The 25,471-nt window shown below is 46.4% G+C and overlaps 1 protein-coding gene across 1 annotated transcript in view; it reads right to left on the bottom strand.

The window, feature by feature from the left end:
* Positions 1 to 23,395, bottom strand: part of LOC146866038 (annexin A1-like) — a 178,255-nt gene extending 154,860 nt beyond the window's left edge. Inside the window, exon 1 of the mRNA XM_085640792.1 lies at positions 22,799 to 23,395. The gene's annotated coding sequence lies outside the window, so the exon portion shown is untranslated. The remainder of the gene's footprint in view (positions 1 to 22,798) is intronic.
* Between the last annotated feature and the right edge of the window lie 2,076 nt (positions 23,396 to 25,471).

Below are 25,471 nucleotides of genomic sequence, written 5' to 3'. Positions count from 1 at the left end.
GAAATATGAATTTTTATGATCAATTGTGTCCCCTATCTAGACCCCAACGGCTCCATGTACATGCTACAAGTACATGTATGTTCCCTCCACTTCAAGCTATGAAGACACAAATACAATTGTGTTCAACGTTAATATGTCCTCTTTCAGATCTGCCATGAATGGGTCAGATATTCCGTTCCTAAGTATGCCTTGCCACCGTCTTTATATGATATACTTTTCACGTTTTTCACGTTTTCCAGCTCTGGCAAGGTAGGCCCTGAATTCTGCCATCGAGCTTTTCCTGCTTCTGCCTCTGAATGCTCCAGCCTGGACCTGTATCTGTATCCATGAACTTTGTCTTACTCCCTGCGTGGCTAACGGTGCCTAGCCCAGCCTGTTGCCTGCCAAAACTGTATTCAGCCTTCAAGTTATCTGCTCCGCTCCTCGAGAAATGCATTCCTGTCTAGTAGCTTAGGTAAACATCCCTCCAGCTGCAGAGCAAAGGGCCCGGCCTTACTGTCTCCGTGCAAGTAATTCATGATTTTCGTTACCATGATAGGCCCATGCCCCCTCGCATCTCATGTAGACACTTAGACGCTTATACACGCACTAGTAGTTAGTATAGGATAGCCTCTGCCTGAGAGACCTCCCCTTCCAGATAATATAGTTCCTTAAACACAAGATATTAGATACGATTTGGGATTAGGTTGTCCTGACATCCCAGACTTCTGTCTCCTCATGTAGGGCTAAATGTCAAGTTCCTTTCACCCTCTAGTTACACGTCAATCACACGTCATGCGGCTGCGCGCGCATCTCTGCCATGTATTTCTGCTGACTTTGCAGGATTCTCTTATGGATCCACCCACTTGTGTCATCATCATAATGATGTTTCTAGTATACGCCTTTTTCATTACGTATGTGTATTCTTATCTCTCTTCTCAGCTGTAACGCCTTCTGCATATGTCTTTACTGTAATGCATTTACTATAAATATGATAACCTGTCAATAATGTATTGCTGATCCCTTCCTGAACCTTCGTGGTGACGGAACCCGATTGCCTGGTTCGAACCATAATTCCTTTGTAAGGAATAAATTCCCTTTTATAACCTCAAATACCACGGATTCTGCCTCTTATTTTTACTGAGTTATTCTTATTGAATTTTACCGCATAAATTAAGTCTAGGTAATTTAAATTTACCACATAATTGGCGCCCGAATAGGGACACCTCTCACACCCCACGCGCCGGAGGTGCGTTGCAGACCCGGTCTCCTGCCACAGCCGGACGGACAATTACGCGTACCCGCAGGATTTCCTGTATCTCCCTCAGGCCAACGGGGGCGACTGAGGCTGCGATCAACACCCAGACGAGGCGGTGAGGAGTGCGGAGAATCCCGACCAGAGCCTAGCTGAGAGAGCAAGATCCGAGGTATACAGAGGCCCACCAGATTCCGAAGTTCCGAAGTATCTAAGTCACGAGTCGCGTCCAGTCCTGTTTGGTCTAGTCCAGTCCAGACTTCCGAGGCCTTCCGTTCCGTGCTTCCCGGTGAGTACCGTTGCTGGGGACGCATCTAGACGTGCACATTAGTTTGTGCCGGTCAAGACGGGTTTGGGTACACAGACCTGGTCTGCACTGTTTCAGCAGTGTATCTGTACTGTTTAGCAGTACATCCAGTATATTTTGTATTATGCAGTTAACTAGTTTTATTCTAATTATTATTGTTCGTTTCTAAAAAGTTTTTGATATGTTTTAAATGTCGTGGTATGAGTGATTGTTCGATCTTCATTATTGTGTTTATTGTAATTATTGTGTTCAAGACCGAGTAAGAATTAAGTAGCAAGGTTCAAGATGCCGTTATTTTCAAAATTAAGACAGATAAAAACTAGAAAAGGGATACTCGAGGAAGCTGTTCCTATTCCACCTAGGGACACTCCAGGGTACTTTATGTACCATAAACATGGCCTAGATGCCGTATTATATCTTGATCTATGGGTGGACTACACGAAGGATTTAGCAGAGAGTCAGAGATGGCCCGCTGCTGGGACATGGGATGCAGATTGCATCATGAGAGTAGAAGAATTATTATGGAAAAAGAAAGCCAGACAGTCACAGAAAGATGCCATTGAACTATGGCGTAAAGAATCGCATAGACGCACAGAGAAAGCGCTCAGAAAACAAGAGAAAAGTAGGGAAGATTCAGAAAAAGCCCGAGAAAACATATTAATTGACGAAGGTATCCGAGTAAAAACAGAACAAGTAGACAGACAACGAAACACTCTTATGAATGGTATGTATCCTCTTCTGGCCGAGGGTTTGCCTAAGGCCACCCTGGAGGTACCAAAAGATCTGCCACCTCCATTACTCCCGATTAAAGTACATCCCAAGACCGTGAAGGACATTTTCCTTTCTTCCTATTTAGATGATGCAGACCCCGAATATGCTAATGGTGCGCAGCCACGCACACCACCTGTTAACGACGCTCAACCCCAAGATCAGCTGCCCCCACCTCCGCAGCATCAAACTCCTCCTCACGTTCTAAACGTTCCACCTGTTTCTACAGTCCTTCCTGCATCTACACTCTCTACCCTACACCCAACAAATCCTTTTGGACTTGGCACCTCAGGAGGTGCGACAGGAGGTGCGACAGGAGGTTTTTCCACGCCACCGCCAGCATCTAGATTGACTTATAGGGATTTAGCACACCAACGTACACCCCAAACAGCTAATCACAATATATTTAATGAGCCTCTTACAGATTGTAGATATGATCCAGTGCCAGGTAAACACGACAGAATGTTGCTATCATCAGTACGTTTACGACGAGTTGCAAACTATTTAATGACATTACCAGGAATGGTTGAACATCTAGACAAAATATATCGCTTTGTCCAAACGGGGCAAGGTCCTGAAAGTATTGGCGAGGCCATGGAATACCAGAAGGTGGACATGCAAAAATTATTGTTACGCTTTTTCATAAACTGCTTGATCAGAAACAGAGATAGGCCTGAGGTAGATCCGGAGGAAATGCAAGTACTTACCAGATGGGGTCAGAATATAGCAGACGGAAAGCATGATAAACAGAAGAATATAGAAGTTATGCACCGAAAGATCAGAAAAGAAGTAGAACGAATACATGAAAGAAGATTAGAAGCAGATAAAACTGAATCAGAGGAAGAGGAGGAGGAACAGTCAGAAATGAACACAGGACAATTAGAATTACCAGCTAGACAAACGATAGCTTATGTAGGAAAAGGAAGATCTTTTAATAGTACAATGCGTCCGATGCGTCCAGAACGTAACAGAATTTTTCAAACAGCTATCTCAAATCCAAGGACCCCTGAACACTTATTCCAGGCTACTGATAAATTACTTCGAGAACGAAGGGGGTACCATGTGCTCGATTCTATGGATGAACAAGAATTAGCCAGGTCAGCAGTACAATGGGCTGACAGTTCTGAAAAATACAGTGATGATGCGCTAGCACACACGTTTCTGAATCTCACCCCAGATGAACAGCGTTTAGCTGGTATATACATGATACAACATCTCCTTATATTATATAAGGGCCAACACTCCGATCCTGGTCCCCTACCTGATATACTGATAGAACTACTCATGAATAAATGGAGAGGTCTAGGTACCGATCTAATTAAAGTAATTCTAGAATACCGACATAGATATAGTGCCTTTTTGTGTCCAGAACATGATCCAGCTCCCTCCATGGAGAGAAAAACGTATTACATAGACAGACAGAATCCCTTACGTGAAGTACACCCAGTTAGAAATGATGATAATACGTTTAGACGCGTGTTCGTGTACACGCCCATAACTAAAATAGAACTATTGGAAATGAAAAAATTAGTGCCCAGCCATGACAAAGATCCAGCAGGTTTTCACCGTGAACTAAAGGACATGTTACTCATGGGTGATTATACCTATCCTGACATTATGAAAATATTGAAAGTATTATTGCCTGCCGGTATTTACGAGAAACTCAAAGAAAAAGAGTGGGAAGTGGGAGACCAAAAGATTGATTGGACCGCATTAGAAAACGAAGAAAATGCCCGAACTGCAGGCGTAGGGCTTGGGGACAAAACTAAAGCATTACCAGGATTATTAGTACAAGTATTGCCACGTTTATTAACTACGAAAAAGGAAGACTGGGGAGCAATCTCAGCTTGCAAACAGAAACCCGATGAAGACACTAGTGATTTTTATTCCCGATTTGAAAAATGTTTTGGTATTAATAGCGGCCTGAAAGCAAGTAGCGATTCATATCCACATCTTTTTGTAACAAAACTAGTCGAGAATTCCCTGCCACAGGTTAAAAACAGAGTATTGAAAGTTGAGAGCACTTGGCAAGCTAACACTCCTTCACAAATGTTACAAATGTTACAGTATCACCAGAATAGAATTAGAGAAGAACAAGACCACGAACAAAGACGTATGAAAGACACGAAAATGAAAATGCTCGTCGCCCAGTCAGTTCCAGCTGACGGTCATAAAAAGGGTGCGACACAGTCCGGTAACTCAGCGGTTCCCGTTAAAGGGACATGCAACTATTGTAAACAGCCAGGTCATTATATAAACGATTGTGCAGTTCTGAAACATAATATCTCTACGGGTAAAACCAAGGAGAGACCACGTCCGCCTAGACAGGATCAGATCCAACAACAAACACCTCAACATGTACAGCCTATGCCGGTTCCACAACAGACCGTAGTGGTACCACAGCCACAGCCTATTGCCGCAACACAAAACACGACACAACAGATGTACCAGTATGCACAAAATGACTATCCAGATTATCAGCGCTACACATGAAATAGCCTAGAGAGGGAAGTTGGCTTACCCCTTATTGAGGTTCCTGTAGATCAAGAGGGTCCTTATGTACAGAGTCAAGTATTAGGGAAAGACAGAAAGTTTCTACTTGATACAGGGGCAAGCAGAACAACTATAAGTCACGACGAGGTTCCAGGGGCACCCCTCTCAGGCTCACAAAATATTTCCCTTGGTTTTTCAGGAAAGCCTACTATTAACGAAGTATCGCAACCGCTTCCACTTACAGTTGGTCCATTGACACGGACTACAGATCTATTGCTTACTAAATCATGTCCAGAAAACATGTTAGGTATAAAGACATTGAAAGCTCTAGGAGCTATAATATGTTGTTCTCCGGACGGAGTATGACTATTTTTGCGTGACTTTAAAGGTCACTACGTGTCAAGAGACATGATCACCAGTTACAGAATCTACCTGCACATTTATGGGCACAAGGCCCCACTGATGTAGGTTGTATGCACATTACACCATATCGAGTCACACTCAAAGCAGGAGTGGTATTACCACGAATGCGACAATATAAGTTACCTCCAGATGCTGTAGTGGCTTTACTGCAAATCATTGACGAGCTCATTGCACAAGGAGTGGTTGTGGAAACCGACTCCAATGTATGTAATTCTCCGATCATTCCGATTCTTAAACGAACTGATCCAAAAGCACCCCCAGTATATCGATTAGTTATTGATCTGCGCGAATTGAATAAATGCATTGTACCACAATATCCCGTGGTCCCAGATATCTCTTCATTACTAACAGCTATTGATTCAGAAGCAACGTTCTTTACTGTAATTGACCTCAAGAACGCCTTCTTTAGCGTCCCAATCGATCCGGAAAGCCAATATTTGTTCGGATTTAGTTTAAATGGACGAAGCTTTAAATTTGCACGCGCACCTCAAGGATTTACAGAAAGTCCTAGCATCTACAGCCAAGCACTGAAAAGACAACTTGACAGTATCCACATGCCAGTTAACACTGCACTGCTTCAGTATGTCGATGATTTATTGATCACCGCCCGAAGCGAACCCGAATGTGAAAAAGCATCACTGACGGTTTTACATTTTCTGGCCGACAAGGGGCACAAGGTGTCCCCTTCGAAGCTACAATTCTGTGTTCAGCAAGTTGTGTACCTTGGGCACTTGCTGTCCAAGGGGGGGAGACAACTCACACCTGACCGCGTCCAGTTAATTGTAAACATGCCACCACCCAAGACACAAAAGGAGGTACGGGCCTTCATAGGCCTCACTTCGTACTGTAGGCAGTGGATCCCCCAGTACGCATTTCTAGCAAAACCACTCATTCAGTTGACAGCCCAGGAGGCAGCGACATCGACTGTCCTCCCTTGGACTTCAGAACATACACAAGCTTTTGAAGACTTAAAGAAAGCCTTATGCCAAGCACCTGTTTTAGCGACACCATGTTACAGTAAGCCTTTTACACTCTTTGTTACAGAACGTGAAGGTACTGCTTTGTCAGTACTCACTCAGGAACAAGCAGGATCACACAAACCATGTGCTTACTTTTCTAGCACATTAGATCCCGTAGCTCAGGCTCTTCCCGCGTGCCTGAAATCAGTCGCAGCGACAGCTCTAGCGATCAGACAAAGATATTCCATAGTATTAGGACATCAATTGACAGTACAAGTACCACACGCAGTAGAGGTTCTCTTGAACCGGACACAAACACAACACTTGACTATAGCACGACTGACAGGTTACGAACTAACATTGTTTCAGCCACACATAGAAATCAGACGTTGTAGTACATTAAATCCTGCCACACTTTTGCCATTAAGTGGAACAGACCCATTGGCACATGATTGTATTGAAGTCATTACTATTACGACAAAACCCAGACAAGACTTGACAGATGTCCCATTACCAGACCCAGACCTGACACTTTATGTGGATGGTTCATGTATGAGAACAAGTACAGGAGAGTTAGTGGCCGCTTATGCAGTCACGACAGACACCGAAGTCATTGAAACAAAGTGTATTGACACATTATCAGCTCAAGCAGCAGAGCTCATTGCTCTGACACAAGCCTGTATTCAAGCCAAAAATAAAAGAGTCAACATATATACAGATTCACGTTATGCATTCGGAGTTGTACACGACTTCGGAGTCCTTTGGCAAGAGAGAGGTTATTTGACTTCTCACGGTGCCAACATTCAACACGGTCCCCTCATTCAAGCTCTGTTAGATGCAATACATCTACCTACTGCGATATCTATCATGAAGTGTAAGGCCCATACAAAAGTCACCGATATTATTTCCCAGGGTAACGACCTAGCAGACCGAACAGCTAAGCAAACAGCACAAAATAGGACTCATGCAACTGACTTGACAAAGACAATAGTTCCGACACACTGCATGACAGTTAGGGATCCCGCCCTTGATGTAATTGACATACAGACACATGCTACACCAGAGGAAATAAAGAAATGGACTGAATTAGGAGGGATCCAAACAGATCAGGGATGGATGACGAAGGGAAAATCTATATGGTTTCTCCCCGACTCAATGGTTCAAGTTATCATTAACACAATACATAGTCCAGCACATCTAGGAGAAAAAGCTATGTTAGACAGTATTCAACGCATTTGGTTCAACAAACACTTACGAGCTGCAGCCAAACAGAAAGTCCGAACTTGTATGATTTGTTGTCAGTTCAATCCAGGTAAAGGCGTACCTGTAGAGCAGGGTGGATTTCAACCTCCCGATCACCCTTTTGAAGTCCTCCAGATGGATTATATCCAGATGGAACGATGTCGAGGATTCAAATATGTCCTCGTAGTTGTATGCGCTCTTTCCCGTTGGACAGAGGCATATCCCGTCTCAGATTACACTGCCCCGACTACTGCCAAACAGTTAGTTCGTGAATTCTTCCCACGGTATGGTTTGCCCCGTATCGTGTACTCAGATAATGGCCAGCCGTTCTCATCCGAGCTAATGAAACACATTTCACTCTTGTTAGGCTATCAATGGAAATTCCACTGTGTCCGACATCCCGAGGCAGCAGGTCTCGTGGAACGTCATAATCAGACCCTGAAAATTCGACTTTCAAAAATCTGTAGAGAGAAAGGTGTCGACTGGATAGTAGCCTTACCAGTTGCACTCTTTTACATGAGAATGGTAGCACATTCTCGCACAGGGCTATCCCCGTACGAGGTGGTCTTCGGTAGGCCACCAAATATGTGGGGGACGCCTATACCTCGTAAAATCACTGATGTTGATTGTAATATGCTGACAGATTACCTTGCTTCCTTGATGTCTGCACTACAATCTTGCCGTTCACAGGTAGCTGCAGCCTTTCCCGACAACACCGAGGTGAAGCCCCATGAAGTGGTTCCTGGAAACTTTGTTTTCATAAGAAATTTCGACAGGAGGAGCCCGTTGGAGCCTCGCTGGCAAACGCCAAAACTGGTACTTCTGACTACGAGGACAGCAGTGAAGGTCGAGGGTCGCAAGGGTTGGCTACACTCGAGCCATATCAAGAAATTTCATGGACTACCATCTGATTTGAACTCTCAGCCCTGCCTTCCCCCACAGACTGACTCAAAACTCCCCCTGGTTGAGAAAACTGAATCACAGGAATACAAACTGAAATTAAGGTCTAACAAGTCAGACAATTTGATTGTTTAAGTCCTCTCCAAGGTGAATCGGTTGAATTAGTCTCTGACATGTATCCTCTAGACCAAAATCGAGAAAGAGATAGACAGAAACAGCTCAAGAAACGTGCATATTGTAAATCACTTCATAGTCACTGTATAGTGACATTGTTGATTATTTTTTTTCTAAATCTTTTGATTATTGCTGCAAGTATACTGTTGCACATGTACTATCCTATTTTCAAGCGTGCTCATTCTGCTTACAATTAGGCCTGGGCGGTAAATTCCGTTCCGTTCGCGGAATTTGCGGAATTTGGGTAATTTCGCGTTCCGCGGAGAACGCGAAATTGCCCAAAAATCTGCGTTCCGCGACTTCGCGAAATTTTTTGCTTGTTCGCGTTCTCAATATGCGTGTTCGCGAGATATTTCACCCCGAACACGCAAACAGCGATCGCAAACAGGAAAAAAGTATCGCGAACAAGCAATTCCGCGTGTTCGCGGAATTTCTGCGTGTTCGCGGAGATTTTTTACCGTTTCGCGAAGATTTGCGTAACGCGATTACGCAAATTCCGCCCACCCCTACTTACAATGTTACTGCCGAACATTCTTTTAGTGAACTACCTCCACATGAGTTGTCCTATAGATTTGCGCTGCGCAACAACACATTCATTAGTATGTTACATCATTCCCATCAGACCAGCAATGCTACAAATTGTTGGATATGTGGCCGACTCCCTCCCTATCAGAAATACAAAGGAGTTCTGCCTCTCTTTCCGTACCCGTTCACACACAATGGCTCCTGTGGAGCATGGTTTAGTTTGATTAACTCTTTAGATTCAAACACTGTAGTTTACCAGAGCAACTGGGTATGGGGAAACCTGAACTTAGTTTTGCTTAAAGCCTGTTACCCTAACAAGGAGGGACTTCCCAAAAGAACAGGAACTGACCTAGAAAATGAAGTATATGGATTAGGTAATTTTACACTTAACCTCATGATTCTGAATGTTGAATCTGAAGCTGCACTAGTCTTGCCTGCTATGTCAGTATTACCAGTCAAAGGTGAATTATGTGTAAGAAAGAATGGTTCAGTACACCTGGGTCATAGTAAATGTACTACTGTGATCGAATTCAGTGATAGAGGCAAGTCTACATTTAGAGCTTCCCGTCATTCGTACTTCATATGTGGTCATACCGCATATATACGCTTACCTCTAGGTTGGGATGGTACCTGTTACATTGCATTCCTTCTGCCACCTGTTTTCCTAGCCCCTCCTGATTATCATAGAAATACCAATCTAGTACACCATAGACCCCAGAGAGATATCCCGATTGTTGACTACACTGAAACAGCATGGGAACAATATACAGACTTCAATAAAGGTCTCTTTCCTTACATAGGTGTTGTCTCAAATAGTAAACTGATACGTAGATTAACCAGAACCCTTGAAGCAGTAGTGAATGAAACTACTTCCGCCCTAGGCAACTTAACAGAGGAGCAGTCTGCGATGCGGATTGTTGTTCTCCAAAATCGTCTTGTCCTTGACGTCATCCTAGCCGATAGGGGCGGAGCCTGTAGGGTCATCGGATCAAGTTGCTGTGTTTTCATTCCAGAAAACGCGCCATCCGTATATAAAGCCATAACTCGTCTTCACAAGATTGCAAACCAGATACATCAGAATCCAGGCACCTGGACATGGTCCGGTTGGTTCTGGAGCGTGTTGTCAGCCTGGGGATGGAAAGTCCTATCCTTCCTAGGTATTGGCCTTCTCATAGTATTCAGTTGTTGCCTGTGTCTACAATGTGGACCAGCGATTTGCGGCCTGTGTGCCACATCGTGTATTCCACGTCCAAGTTCTCATTCAAAATCCCGGAAGAAGAAAGAAGAGCAAATGATGTTACATGAACAGATTGATGGATTCCTGAAGATCGATATTTCATGAAGGGTCCGTAGGGGACAAGGAGGGAATGAGGAAATATGAATTTTTATGATCAATTGTGTCCCCTATCTAGACCCCAACGGCTCCATGTACATGCTACAAGTACATGTATGTTCCCTCCACTTCAAGCTATGAAGACGCAAATACAATTGTGTTCAACGTTAATATGTCCTCTTTCAGATCTGCCATGAATGGGTCAGATATTCCGTTCCTAAGTATGCCTTGCCACCGTCTTTATATGATATACTTTTCACGTTTTTCACGTTTTCCAGCTCTGGCAAGGTAGGCCCTGAATTCTGCCATCGAGCTTTTCCTGCTTCTGCCTCTGAATGCTCCAGCCTGGACCTGTATCTGTATCCATGAACTTTGTCTTACTCCCTGCGCGGCTAACGGTACCTAGCCCAGCCTGTTGCCTGCCAAAACTGTATTCAGCCTTCAAGTTATCTGCTCCGCTCCTCGAGAAATGCATTCCTGTCTAGTAGCTTAGGTAAACATCCCTCCAGCTGCAGAGCAAAGGGCCCGGCCTTACTGTCTCCGTGCAAGTAATTCATGATTTTCGTTACCATGATAGGCCCATGCCCCCTCGCATCTCATGTAGACACTTAGACGCTTATACACGCACTAGTAGTTAGTATAGGATAGCCTCTGCCTGAGAGACCTCCCCTTCCAGATAATATAGTTCCTTAAACACAAGATATTAGATACGATTTGGGATTAGGTTGTCCTGACATCCCAGACTTCTGTCTCCTCATGTAGGGCTAAATGTCAAGTTCCTTTCACCCTCTAGTTACACGTCAATCACACGTCATGTGGCTGCGCGCGCATCTCTGCCATGTTTTTCTGCTGACTTTGCAGGATTCTCTTATGGATCCACCCACTTGTGTCATCATCATAATGACGTTTCTAGTATACGCCTTTTTCATTACGTATGTGTATTCTTATCTCTCTTCTCAGCTGTAACGCCTTCTGCATATGTCTTTACTGTAATGCATTTACTATAAATATGATAACCTGTCAATAATGTATTGCTGATCCCTTCCTGAACCTTCGTGGTGACGGAACCCGATTGCCTGGTTCGAACCATAATTCCTTTGTAAGGAATAAATTCCCTTTTATAACCTCAAATACCACGGATTCTACCTCTTATTTTTACTGAGTTATTCTTATTGAATTTTACCGCATAAATTAAGTCTAGGTAATTTAAAGACGCAAGTGAGGTGCAGAAAAAAGCAAGAGCAGTGCAGAAAGAACCAACAGAGGTGCTGAAACGAGCATGAAGGGTGCAGAAAGAGCAAGAGAAGTGCAGAAAAAGGCAAGAGAGGTACAGAAAGAGGCAAGAGAGGTACAGAAACAGACAAGAAAGGTGCAGAAACAGGTAACAGGGGTACAGAAAAACACAAGAGAGGTGCAGAAAGAGAAAAGAGGGATGCAGAAAGAGGCAAGATATCTGCAGAAAAAAGCAACAGAGGTGCTGAAAGAGGCATGTGAGGTGCAGAAAGAAGCAAGAGAGGTGCAGAAACAGGCAATAGTAGTGCAGAAAAAAGCCACAGAGGTGCAGAAAGAGGCAGAAAGGGTGCAGAAAGGGGCAAGAGAAATGGAGAAAGAACCAAGAGAAGTGCAGAAAGAAGCAAGAGAGGTGCAGGAGGCGACACAAGGGTTGTAGAAAGAAGGAAATGAAGTGCAGAAAGAAGCAACAGAGGTGTTGAAAGAGGCACGAAGGGTGCAGAAAGAGGCAAAAGTGGTGCAGAAAGAGGAAAGAGGTGTAGAAAGAGGCAAGAGAGTTGGACAAATAGGGAAGAGGGGTACAGAAAAAGGGAAACAGGGGTGTAGAAAGAAGCAGTAGAGGTGTCGAAAGTGTCAAGAGACATGCAGAAAGAGGCAAGAGATCTGCAGAAAAAAGCAACAGAGGTGCTGAAAGAAGCAAGTGAGGTGCAGAAAGAAGCAAGAGAGGTGCATTAAGAGGCAGCAGAGGTTTAAAAAACAAGAGAAGTGCAGAAAGAGACACGTGAGGTGCAGAAAGAAGCAAGAGCAGTGAAGAAAGACCCAACAGAGGTGCTGAAAGAGGCAACAGAGGTACAGAAAGAGGCAAGAGTGGTGCAGAAAGAGGGAAGAGAGGTGTAGAAAGAGGAAAGAGAGTTGCACAAATAGGGAAGAGGGTTGCCAAAAGAGGGAACAGGGGTGGAGAAAGAAGCAACAGAAGTGCTGGAAGAGGCAAGAGAGGTACAGAAAGAGCAAGAGATCTGCAGAAAAAAGCAACAGAGGTGCTGAAAGAGGCAATCGAGGAGAAAACAAAAGCAAGAGAGGTGCAGAAAGAGGCAAGAGAGGTATAGAAAAAAGAAAGAGCAATGCAAAAAAGAGGCAAGATAGATGAAGGAAGAAGTAATAGCAGTGCAGAAAGAACCAACAGAGGTGAAAAAAGAGGCAATAGGGGTGCAGAAGATGGTAGGAGGGATGCACAAAGAGGCAAGAGTGATTTAGAAAGAGTCAGGAGAGGTGCTGAAAGAAAGAAAAGAAGTGCAGAAAGATGTAAGTGACGTGCAGCAAAAAGCAAGAGCAGTGCAGAAAGAACCAACAGAGTTGCTGAAACAGTCGTGAAGGGTGCAGAAAGAGTAAGGGAAGTGTAGAAAGAGTCATCAAAGGTACAGAGAGAGGCAAGAGAGGTACAGAAACAGGCAAGAAAGGTACAGAAACAGGGAACAGGGGGCAAAAAGAGGCAAGAGAGGTGCAGAAAGAGAAAAGAGGGGTGCAGAAAGAGATCTGCAGAGAAAAGCAACAGAGGTGCTGAAAGAGGCATGTAAGGTGCAGAAAGAACCAAGAAAAGTGCATTAAAAAGCAACAGAGGTGCAGAAGGAGGCACAAGGGGTGCTGAAAGAAGGAAGAGCAGTGCAGAAACAAGCAACAGAGGTGCTGAAAGAGGCACGGAGGGTGCAGAAAGAGGCAAAAGAAGTACAGAAAGAAGCAACAAAGGTACAGAAAGAGGCAAGAGTGGTGCAGAAGGAGGGAAGAGAGGTGTAAAAAGAGGCAAGAGAGTTGGACAAATAGGTAAGACGGGTGTAGAAAGAAGCAGGATAGGTGCAGAAAGAAGCAAGTGAAGTACAGAAAGAGGCAAGAGATCTGCAGAAAAAAGCAACAGAGGTGCAGAAAGAGACACGAGATCGGCAGAAAGAGGCAATAGAAGTGTAGAAAAAAGCAACAGAGGTGCTGAAAGAGGCATGTGAGGTGCAGAAAGAAGCAAGAGAGCTGCAAAAAGAGGCAACAGAGGTGTAGAAAAAGCAAGAGAAGTGCAGAAAGAGGCACTTGGGGTTTCAGAAAGAAGCAAGAGTAGTGCAGAAAGAACCAACGGTGGTGCAAAAAGAGGCAAGAGGGGTGCAGAAAAAGGTAGAAGAGATGCACAAAGAGACAATAATGTTATAGAAAGAGGCAGAAAGGGTGCTGAAAGAAAGAAGTGCAGAAAGAGGCAAGTTGGGTGCAGGAAGAAGTAAGAGCAGTGCAGAAAGAACCAACAGAGGTGCACAAAGAGGCAAGAGGGGTGCAGAAAAAGGTAGGAGGGATGCACAAAGAGGCAAGAGTGTTATACAAAGAGACAGGAGGGGTGCTGAAAGAAAGAGAAGTGCAGAAAGAAGCAAGTGAGGTGCAGAAAAAAGCAAGAGCAGTGCAGAAAGAACCAACAGAGGTGCTGAAACGAGCATGAAGGGTGCAGAAAGAGCAAGAGGAGTGCAGAAAGAGGTAACAGAGGTACAGAAAGAGGCAAGAGAGGTACAGAAACAGACAAGAAAGGTGCAGAAACAGGTAACAGGGGTACAGAAAGACACAAGAGAGGTGCAGAAAGAGAAAAGAGGGATGCAGAAAGAGGCAAGATATCTGCAGAAAAAAGCAACAGAGGTGCTGAAAGAGGCATGTGAGGTGCAGAAAGAAGCAAGAGAGGTGCAGAAACAGGCAATAGTGGTGCAGAAAAAAGCCACAGAGGTGCAGAAAGAGGCAGAAATGGTGCAGAAAGGGGCAAGAGAAATGGAGAAAGAACCAAGAGAAGTGCAGAAAGAAGCAAGAGAGGTGCAGGAGGCGACACAAGGGGTGTAGAAAGAAGGAAATGAAGTGCAGAAAGAAGCAACAGAGGTGTTGAAAGAGGCACGAAGGGTGCAGAAAGAGGCAAAAGTGGTGCAGAAAGAGGAAAGAGGTGTAGAAAGAGGCAAGAGAGTTGGACAAATAGGGAAGAGGGGTACAGAAAAAGGGAAAAAGGGGTGTAGAAAGAAGCAGTAGAGGTGTCGAAAGTGTCAAGAGACATGCAGAAAGAGGCAAGAGATCTGCAGAAAAAAGCAACAGAGGTGCTGAAAGAAGCAAGTGAGGTGCAGAAAGAAGCAAGAGAGGTGCATTAAGAGGCAGCAGAGGTTTAAAAAACAAGAGAAGTGCAGAAAGAGACACGTGAGGTGCAGAAAGAAGCAAGAGCAGTGAAGAAAGACCCAACAGAGGTGCTGAAAGAGGCAACAGAGGTACAGAAAGAGGCAACAGAGTTACAGAAAGAGGCAATAGTGGTGCAGAAAGAGGGAAGAGAGGTGTAGAAAGAGGAAAGAGAGTTGCACAAATAAGAAAAGAAGTGCAGAAAGATGTAAGTGATGTGCAGCAAAAAGCAAGAGCAGTGCAGAAAGAACCAACAGAGTTGCTGAAACAGGCGTGAAGGGTGCAGAAAGAGTAAGGGAAGTGTAGAAAGAGTCATCAAAGGTACAGAGAGAGGCAAGAGAGGTACAGAAACAGGCAAGAACGGTACAGAAACAGGGAACAGGGGGAAAAAAGAGGCAAGAGAGGTGCAGAAAGAGAAAAGAGGGGTGCAGAAAGAGGCAAGAGATCTGAAGAGAAAAGCAACAGAGGTGCTGAAAGAGGCATGTGAGGTGCAGAAAGAACCAAGAAAAGTGCATTAAAAAGCAACAGATGTGCTGAAGGAGGCACATGGGGTGCTGAAAGAAGGAAGAGAAGTGCAGAAACAAGCAACAGAGGTGCTGAAAGAGGCTCGGAGGGTGCAGAAAGAGGCAAGAGAAGTGCAGAAAGAAGCAACAGAGGTACAGAAAGAGGCAAGAGTGGTGCAGAAGGAGGGAAGAGAGGTGTAAAAAGAGGCAAGAGAGTTGGACAAATAGTTATGAGGGGTGTAGAAAGAAGCAGGATGGGTGCAGAAAGAAGCAAGTGAAGTGCAAAAAGAGGCAAGAGATCTACAGAAAAAAGCAACAGAGGTGCAGAAAGAGACACGAGATCGGCAGAAAGAGGCAATAGAAGTGCAGAAAGAAGCAACAGAGGTGCAAAAAGAGGCAAGAGGGATGCAGAATGAAGGAAGAGAAGTGCAGAAAGAAGCAAGAGAGGTGCAGAAAGAGGCAATAGAAGTGCAGAAGAAGGAAGAGAAGTGCAGAAAGAAGCAACAGAGGTGCTGAAAGAAGCAACAGAGGTGCAGAAGGAGGCACAAGGGATACAGAAAGAAGGAAGAGAAGTACATAAAGAAGCAACAGAGGTGCTGAAAGATACACGAAGGGTGCAGAAAGAGGAAAAGAAGTGCAGAAAGAAGCAACAGAGGTACAGAAAGAGGCAAGAGTGGGGCAGAGAGAGGGAAAAGAGGTGCACAAAGAAGCAAGTGAAGTGCAGAAAGAGTCAACAGAGGTGCAGAAAGATGCAAGAAAGGTGCAGAAAGAAGGAAGAGATGTGCAGAAAGAAGCAACAGAAATACAGAAAGAGGCAAGTGTGCTCCAGAAAGAGGGAAGAGAGGTGTAGAAAGAGGCAAGAGAGTTGCACAAATAGGGAAGAGGGGTGCAGAAAGAGTCCAGAGGGGTGCAGAAAGAATTAACAGAGGTTCTGAAAGAGGCAAGAGAGGTGTAGAAAGAAGCAAGTGAAGTGCAGAAAGAGGCAACAGAGGTGCAGAACGACACAAGAGAGGTGCAGAAACAAGCAAGAAAGAGCATAGATAATTGCTGAAAGAAGCAACAGAGGTTTAGAAACATGCAACGGAAAGCAGAAAGAGACTAGTAAGGTGCAGAAAGAAGCAGGAGCAGTGCAGAAAGAAACAACAGAGGTGCAAAAAGAGGCTAGAGAGGTGCATAAAGAGGTGGAGAGGTGCACAAAGAGGCAAGAGAGGTACAGAAAGAGGCAGGAGGGGTGCAAAAAGAATGAAGAGAAGTGCACAAAGAGGCAAGAGAATTGCTGAAAGAAGCAACAGAGGTGTAGAAAGAAGCAAGAGAAGTGCAGAAAGAGACATGTGAGGTGCAGAAAGAAGCAAGAGCAGTACAGAAAGAACTAACAGAGGTGCAAAAAGACGCAAGTGGGGTGCAGAAAAAGGTAGGAGGGGTGCAGAAAGAGGCAAGAGAGGTACAGAAAGAGGCTGGAGGGGTGTAGAAAGAAGGAAGACAAGTGCAGAAAGAGGCAAGAGAATTGCTGAAAGAAGCAACAGAGGTGTAGAAAGAAGCAAGAGAAGTGCAGAAAGAGCCAAGTGAGGTGCTGAAAAAGCAAGAGCACTACAAAACGAACCAACAGAGGTGCAAAAAGACGCAAGTGGGGTACAGAAAAAGGTAGGAGGGATGCAGAAAGAAGCAACCAAGGTACAGAAAGTGGCTGGAGGGGTGTAGAAAGAAGGAAAACAAGTGCAGAAAGAGGCAAGAGAATTGCTGAAAGAAGCAACAGAGGTGTAGAAAGAAGCAAGAGAAGTGCAGAAAGAGACATGTGAGGTGCAGAAAGAAGCAAGAGCAGTGCAGAAAAACCAACAGAGGTGCAAAAAGACGCAAGTGAGGTGCATAAAAAGGTAGGAGGGGTGCAGAAAGAGGCAAGAGAGATACAGAAAGAGGCTGGAGGGGTGTAGAAAGAAGGAAGACAAGTGCAGAAAGAGGCAAGAGAATTGCTGAAAGAAGCAACAGAGGTGTAGAAAGAAGTAAGAGAAGTGCAGAAAGAGGCAAGTGAGGTGCTGAAAAAGCAAGAGCACTGCAAAACGAACCAACAGAGGTTCAAAAAGAGGCAAGAGGGATGCAGAAAGAGGAAGAGAGGTGCACAAAGAGGCAAGAGAGGTACAGAAAGCAGCAGGAGGGGTGCAAAAAGAAGGAAGAGAAGTGCAGAAAGAGGCAAATGAGGTACAGAAAAAAGCAAGAGCACTGCAGAAAGAACCAACAGATGTGCTGAAAGAGGCGCAAAGGGTACAGAAAGAGCAAGAGAAGTACAGAAAGAGGTAACAGAGGTACAGAAAGAGGCAAGAGATATGCAGAAAGAAGCAGGAAAGGTGCAGAATAAGGGAACAGGGGTGCAGAAAGAGGCAAGAGATGTGCAGAAAGAGAAAAGAGGGGTGCAGAAAGGGACAAGAGATCTGCAGAAAAAAGCAACAGTGGTGCTGAAAGACGCAAATGAGGTGGAGAAAGAGGCAAGAGATCTGCAGAAAAAACAACAGAGGTGCTAAAAGAGGCAGTTGAGGTGCAGAAAGAAGCAACAGCGGTGCAGAAAGGGGCAAGAGGGATGCAGAAAGAAGGAAGAGAAGTGCAGAAAGAAGCAGCAGAGGTGCTAAATGACGCACGAAGGGTGTAGAAAACGGCACGAGAAGTGCAGAAAAAACTAAGAGAAGTACAGAAAGAAGCAACAGAGGTCCAGAAGGAGGCATGAGGGGTACAGAGAGAGGGAAGAGAAGTACAGAAATAAACAACAGGTGCTGAAAGAGGCACGAAGGGTTCAGAAAGAGGCAAGAGTGGTATAGAACAAGGGAATTGGAGGTGTAAAAAGAGGCAAGAAAGTTTGACAAATAGGGAAGAGGGGTATAGAAAAAGGCAGGATGGGTGCAGAAAGCAGCAAGTGAAGTGCAGAAAGAGGCAACAGAGGTGCAGAAAGACACAAAGGTGCAGAAACAAGCAAGAGAAGTGCAGAAAGAGCAAAGAGAATTGCTGTAAGAAGCAACAGAGAATTAGAAAGAAGCAAGAGAAGTGCAGAAAGAACCAACAGAGGTGCAAAAAGAGGCAAGAGGGGTGCAAAAAGAGGTGGAGAGGTGCACAAAGAGGCAAGAGAGGTACAGAGAGAGTAAGTACAAGTAAGCTGCAGATAGAAGCAAGAGCTGTGTAGAAAGAACCAACAGAGAAGCAGAAAGAGGGAAGAGGTGTGGAGAGAGAGGTAAGGGGGTGCAGAAAAGGGTAGGATGGCTGCACAAAGAGTCAAGAGAGGTACAACAAGAGGCAGGAGGGGTGCTTAAAGAAGCATGACAGGTGCAGAAAGAAGCATGGAAAGTGGAGAATAAAGCAACAGGGGTGCAGGAAGAGGCAAGAAAATTGCAGAAACAGGCAAGTGAAGTGCAGAAAAGGGCACAAAAGTGCAGAAAGAGCAAAGAGAATTGCTAAAAGAAGCAACAGAGGTTTAGAAAGAAGCAAGAAAAGTGCAGAAAGAACCAACAGAGGTGCAAAAAGATGCAAGAGGGGTGCAAAAATAGGTGGAGAGGTGCACAAAGAGGCAAGAGAGGTACAGAAAGAGGCAGGAGGGGTACAAAAATAAGGAAGAGAAGTGCAGAAAGAGGCAAGAGAATTGCTGAAAGAAGCAACAGAGTTGTAGAAAGAAGCAAGAGAAGTGCAGAAAGAGGCAAGTGAGACGCAAAAACAGGCAGGAAAGGTACAGAAAGAGGGAAGACGAGTTCAGAAAAAGATAACAGGGGTGTAGAAAGAAGCAAATGAGGTGCAGAAAGAGGCAACAGACGTGCAGAAAGTGCAAAGAGAGGTGCAGAAAAAGGCAAGAAAAGTGCAGAAAGAGGCAAAAGAGGTAAATTAAAAGACAACAGGGGTGCAGAAAGAAGCAAGACAGGTGCAGAAAGAAGCATGAAAGTGCAGAATGAAGCAACAGGGGTGCAGAAAGAGGTAAGAGAAGTGCAGAAACGGGAAAGAGAAGTGCACAAAGAGGCAAGAGAATTGCTGAAAGAAGCAACCGAGGTGTGGAAATAAGCAAGAAAAGTGCAGAAAGAGGCAAGTAAGATGCAAAAACAGGCAGGTGAGGTACAGAAAGAGGGAAGACAAGTGCAGGAAGAGACAACAGGGGTGCAGAAAGAAGCAAATGACATGCAGAAAGAGGGAAGAGAGGTGCAGAAGAAGGCAGGAAAAGTGCAGAAAGAGGCAAAAGAGGTACATAAAGAGACAACGGTGTGCAGAAAGAAGCAAGGCAGGTGCACAAAGAAGCATGGAAAGTGCAGAATGAAGCAACAGGGATGCAGAAAGAGGCAAGAGAAGTGTAGAAAGAAGCAAAAGAGGTGCAGAAAGAGGCAACAGATGTGCAGAAAGAGGGAAGAGAGGTACAGAAACAGGCAGGAAAAGAACAGAAAGCGGGAAGAGGAGTGCAGAAAGAGACAACAGGGGTGCAGAAAGAAGCAAATGAGCTGCAGAAAGAGGCAACAGACAAAAAAGAGCGAAGAGGGGTGCAGAAAAAGGCAAGAAAGGTGCAGAAAGAGGCAAAAGAGGTACATAAAGAGACTACAGGGGTGCAGAAAGAAGCAAGACAGGTGCAGGAAGAAGCATGGAAATTGTAGAATAAAGCAACAGAAGTGTAGAAAGGAGCAAGTGAGATGCAGAAAGAGCCAACAGAGGTGCAAAAAGAGGCAAGAGAATTGCTGAAAGAAGCAACAGAGGTGTAGAAAGAAGCAATAAAGGTGCAGAAAGAGGCAAGTGAGATGCAAAATCAGGCAGGAAAGTTGCAGAAAGAGGGAAGACAAGTGCAGAAAGAGACAACAGGGTGCAGAAAGAAGCAAATGAGTTGCAGAAAGAGGCAACAGATGTGCAGAAAGAGGGAAGAGAGGTACAGAAAAAGGCAAGAAAAGTACAGAAAGAGACAAAAGAGGTACATAAAGAGACAACAGGGTTCAGAGAGAAGCACGGCAGGTGCAGAAAGAAGCATGGAAAGTGCAGAATGAAGCAACAAGGGTGCAGAAAGAGGCAAGAGAAGTGCATAAACAGGCAAGAGAAGTGCACAAAGAGGCAAGAGAATTGCTGAAAGAATCAATAGAGGTGTAGAAAGAAGCAATACAAGTGCAGAAAGAGGCATGTGAGATGCAAAAACAGGCAGGAAAGGTACATAAAGAGGGAAGACGAGTGCAGAAAGAAGCAAATGAGGTGCAGAAAGAAGCAAATGAGGTGCAGAAAGAGGGAAGAGAGGTGCAGAAGGATGTCAAGAGAAGTGGAGAAAAAGAAAGAAATGTGCAGAAAGAAGCAACAGAAATGCAGAAAGAGGCAAGAGGGGCACAAAGGGAAGCAAGAGTGTCTTGCACACCATTAGTATCAATTTAATACCCACATTTAGCAATAAGTAACTGGTGACCATTCTAGGTTTTCAAAGGGCCTTCCACCATGCTGTAACACTTGTCACTGCATTTTTGGTAACGTTTGACCCGTTTCAGCTGGAAACAAGTCTTTTTTTGTTCAAATCTGCAGATTAGGGTGCAGATGATGGATGATGTGGCTAATGCAGAAAATGTATAATTGTGCGAAAATCGATGCAACCAAACAGTCACATAATTCCAGTGGCCCTGCTAGTACCTCTGACTAGGTCCACAAGTGCTCCTCAGTGATTCCATCTTTCTTTGTCTCACTGAGTTCATGGTTGAGCTTCTATGGAAACGAGGAAGACTAAACCTGAGGTTACCACTCCACAGCACAGACTACCATACCACATAATTACTCTCCATAACACATAATTCTACTCTACATAATTTTTATACACTAAATACCACATACTTTCTATCCACATAATTTCACTGCACAACATATCACATAATTTCGCTACACACAAAGTACATCCACTCCACTCCAAGAAAAAACTTTTGCATTTACAACGCCAATAACTGTTATTCTCACAAATGCGAAACCTATTACATTGCAAACACTTTTTTAACTAGTAGTCCCGTTTGCAGAGTGGTGGAGAAAGGGTTCTGGGCCTCCGACCAGCGCTCTGGAATTCCGGTGCGTAGGGCTTACAGGAGGTACCAGTAGGGCTTCTTGGCCCTCACAGTCTCTCAGGAGTAAATTTGACTTCATCCCCTATCCCGTAGTCTGCCAGGAGGAGTGTTTGCAGAATGGTGGATGAAGGGGGGCATGGCCTTCGAAGACATCTTAGCAATCCCACTGTGTGGGACTTACTGCAGGTAACAAGAGGGGTACTTTGCCCCAAGGGCATCTTTAGGGGCCAACTACCCCTCCTATCACCTCCAGTAAGTCCCACACAGCAGCAATGCTAAGTTCAAAGAGCAGGCCACGCCCCCTCTTCCCACCACTCTACAAACGCGCTCCCTGGCGTGATCCTGGATGTGGAATTGAAGTCCCCTTCGCTGCTGGGGGTCCTTTAGGGGCCAACTAGCCTACCTCTTACCTCCAGTAAGCCCCACAAAGTGGGATTGCTGAGAGGTGGACAAAGGCCACGCCCCCGTTCTCCACCACTCTGCAAACGCGGCCCCTGGTGCATTTTAAGTTGGGGGATTAAGTCCCCTTGAATACTGAGGGTCCCTGGGGGCCAACTAGCCCACCAGGTATCTCCAGTAAGCACCACACAGCTGGATTGCAGAGAGGTGGTCTGAGGCCACGTTCCCTTTTTACACTCCGCTGAAAACGCGGCTTCTTGCGCACTGCTGCTCAGAAGATGAAGTCCACTTGTGTCCTGGCGTACTCAGGAGACAAGAGGAACTCATCGCCCCCACCAGCAGTGCACCAGAAGCCGCGTTTGCAGAGTGGTGTAAAATGGGGCGTGAAAAACGCTTTTCCTATGGAAACTAGGTCCTAACTATAACTACCTACTGGAGATATATATACATATTTACTCCAAGAGCTTTCACTGCGCTAATCCATCAGATGTCACTTTTGCTATGAGGCCCCTCAGTACACTGTCACATGTCACTCTTATTCAGAATGCATGCCCTGTAAGACTTTTCCTTTCACATAGCTCTTACTCTGAGACCCCTCACTGAATATTTCATTCAAATGTTGCTCTTGCTCTGAGGGCCCTCACTGCAGAGGTCATTCATACGCTGCTGTTCTGAGGGCTGTCACTGCAGTGGTCATTCACATGTGGCTCCTCCGAGCACCCTCACTGCACATTCTATCCACATGTCACTCTTGCTCTGAAGGCCGTCACTGCACATTTCATTCACATGTCACTCCTCTGAGGGACCACACTGCACACATTTCATTCACATGTCGCTCTTCAAGGGGCTCTCACTGCACATTTCATTCACGTCGCTCTTCAGGGGGCCCTCACTGCACATTCCATCCACATGTCACTCTTGCTCTCAGGGCCATCACTGCACATCTAATTCACATGTTGCTCTTAAGAGGGTCCTCACTGAACATTTCATTCACATATGACCACCCTGCTTCTCAGCACCTTGAAGTGTTTGTTGTCTGCGCACTCCTCTGTGCTGCCTCACCGCCAGTCCCCCTGCTACTCTGCATATACAGGGCTGTGTCGGTACCAACCTGCTCCTCAGTGCCTTGAAGTGTGTGTGTTGTCTGCACACTCATCTGTACTGCCCCACCGTCAGACTCCCTGCTCCTTGGCATACACAGGGCTGTGTGTTGGTACCAACTTGCTCTTCGCCCTGCTGCTCCTCAGCGCTCTGAAGTGGGTGTTGATTGTCTTCGCACTCCTCTGTGCTGCTCCACCTGGGTCTCAGCATGCAGGGGGCTGTGTGTCTTTGTCAGACCTCAAGCTGCGCCTCCACCATAGTGTGCTCCGCTCCTCCCCAGGGCGCAGATGTGTGTAGGGCTATCAAAGATGCACTCCTCTGCACCCCTCTGGCCTTAGGAGCCCTGCTCCTCAGCAGACAGCAGGCTGGGTGTCTCTGTCACAGCTCAGATGTGCAGCTCCTCAGCACACAGTAGGCTGGGTGTCTGTGTCACAGCTCAGATGCACAGCTCCTCAGCACACAGAAGGCTTTGTGTCTCTGTCACTGCTCAGATGCCCAGCTCCTCAGCACACAGCAGGCTGAGTGTCTCTGTCACAGCTCAGATGCCCAGCTCCTCAGCACACAGCAGGCTGGATGTCACTGCCACAGCTCAGATGCCCAGCTCCTCAGCACACAGCAGGCTGGGTGTCACTGCCACAGCTCAGATGTGCATCTTCTTGGCAAATAGCAGGCTGGGTGTCACTTCCACAGCTCCCCTTTACTCCTCCAGCCTCAGATGCCCTGATCCTCAGCAGGCTGTAGGATGATTGCTGCTGCCAGACCTCTCTCTGCACAGGGAGACACCGATGCCCTGCTCCTGGGTGTTGGTGCCAGCGCTCGCTCTTGTACTCTTGCACCCTCAGTTGATCTGCTCCTCCTCAGCACCCTGAAGCATGTGCTGTGGTCAGAGAACTCTTGTGCACAGAAGCATGACCTTGCAGTCAGAGGTGACCATCTGCAGCTCCCGCCTCGTCTGCCTCAGCACTCAGAGAGCTGTGCATTGTTGTCAGTAGCCCCGCCACCCTCAAATGCCCAGTGCTTCAGCAGCACACCGTGTGTCGCCATCACATCCCCACGTCTGCTTCTGCAGCCTTGGGTGCCCTGTTTTCCCTTTGAAGCCAGCGGTAATTTGTTGTCAAGTTTCTCTGTGCATCTGGCCCCAGATGCCCTACTTTATGGCATGCAGGAGGTTGTGTTTGACTGTCACAGCTCCTCTGTCATCCTGCACCTCAGTTGCCCTGCTCCACAGCACGAAGCAGGCTGTGTGTCTCTGTCACCACTCAGATACTCAGCTCACAGCCGGTTGGGTGTCTCTGTCACAGTTCAGATGCCTAGTTCCTCGGCACACAGCAGGCTGTGTGTCTCTGTCATAGCTCAAATGCTCAGCTCACAGCAGGCTGTGTGTCTCAGTCACAGCTCAGATGCTCAGCTCCTCAGCACACAGCAGGCTGTGTGTCACTGTCACAGCTCAGATGCACAGTTCCTCAGCACACAGCAGGCTGTGTGTCTCTGTCTCAGCTCAGATGCTCAGTTCCTCAGCACACGGGAGGCTGTGTGTCACTGTCACAGCTCAGATACTCAGCTCCTCAGCACACAGCAGGCTGTGTGTCACTGTCACAGCTCAGATGCACAGCTCCTCAGCACACAGCAGGCTGGGTGTCTCTGTCACCACTCAGATACTCAGCTCACAGCCGGTTGGGTGTCTCTGTCACAGTTCAGATGCTAAGCTCCTGGGCACACAGCAGGCTGTGTGTGTCAGTCACAGCTCAGATGCTCAGCTCCTCAGCACACAGCAGGCTGTGTGTCACTGTCACAGCTCAGATGCACAGCTCCTCAGCAAACAGCAGGCTGTGTGTCTCTGTCTCAGCTCAGATGCTCAGTTCCTCAGCACACGGTAGGCTGTGTGTCACTGTCACAGCTCAGATACTCAGCTCCTCAGCACACAGCAGGCTGTGTGTCACTGTCACAGCTCAGATGCTCAGCTCCTCAGTACACCGCAAGCTGGGTGTCTGTCACAACTCAGAGGTGCAGTTCCTCAGCACACAACAGGATGGATGTCTGTCACAGCTCAGATGTGCAGCTCCTCAGCACACAGCAGGCAGTGCGTGACTGTCCCTGATCAGATGTGCAGCTCCTCGGCACACAGCAGGCAGCGCGTGACTGTCCCTGCTCAGATGTGCAGCTCCTCGGCACACAGCAGGCAGTGCGTGACTGTCCCTGCTCAGACACGCAGCTCCTCGGCACACAGCAGGCAGCGCGTGACTGTCCCTGATCAGATGCGCAGCTCCTCAGCACACAGCAGGCAGTGCGTGACTGTCACAGCTCAGATGCGTAGCTCCTCGGCACACAGCAGGCAGTGTGTGACTGTCCCTGCTCAGTTGCGCAGCTCCTCGGCACACAGCAGGCAGTGCATGACTGTCCCTGCTCAGATGCACAGCTCCTCGGCACACAGCAGGCAGTGCATGCCTGTCCCTGCTCAAATGCGCAGCTCCTCCACACACTGCCTGTTGCTGTGTGTCACTGTGACAGTCCCTCTGTCTCCTGTGCTATCAGATGCACTGCCTCCTGTCTCCCATCATCTTTGGCCCGCCCCCTCATTGTAGCATCAGCAGCTGCCACTTTGCAGACACATTCCCTCCTCTGTCACCTCACACAAAACACAGAGGTTTCCCAGGCTGCGGGGCTGCCCTGCCCCCAGGGCTTT

This window comes from Triturus cristatus, chromosome 2_1 (assembly GCF_964204655.1).
Source record: "Triturus cristatus chromosome 2_1, aTriCri1.1, whole genome shotgun sequence".
Classification (NCBI taxonomy): domain Eukaryota; kingdom Metazoa; phylum Chordata; class Amphibia; order Caudata; family Salamandridae; genus Triturus; species Triturus cristatus.
The sequence above is the reverse complement of the archived record's forward strand: the minus strand, read 5'-3'. Positions and strand labels throughout refer to the sequence as shown.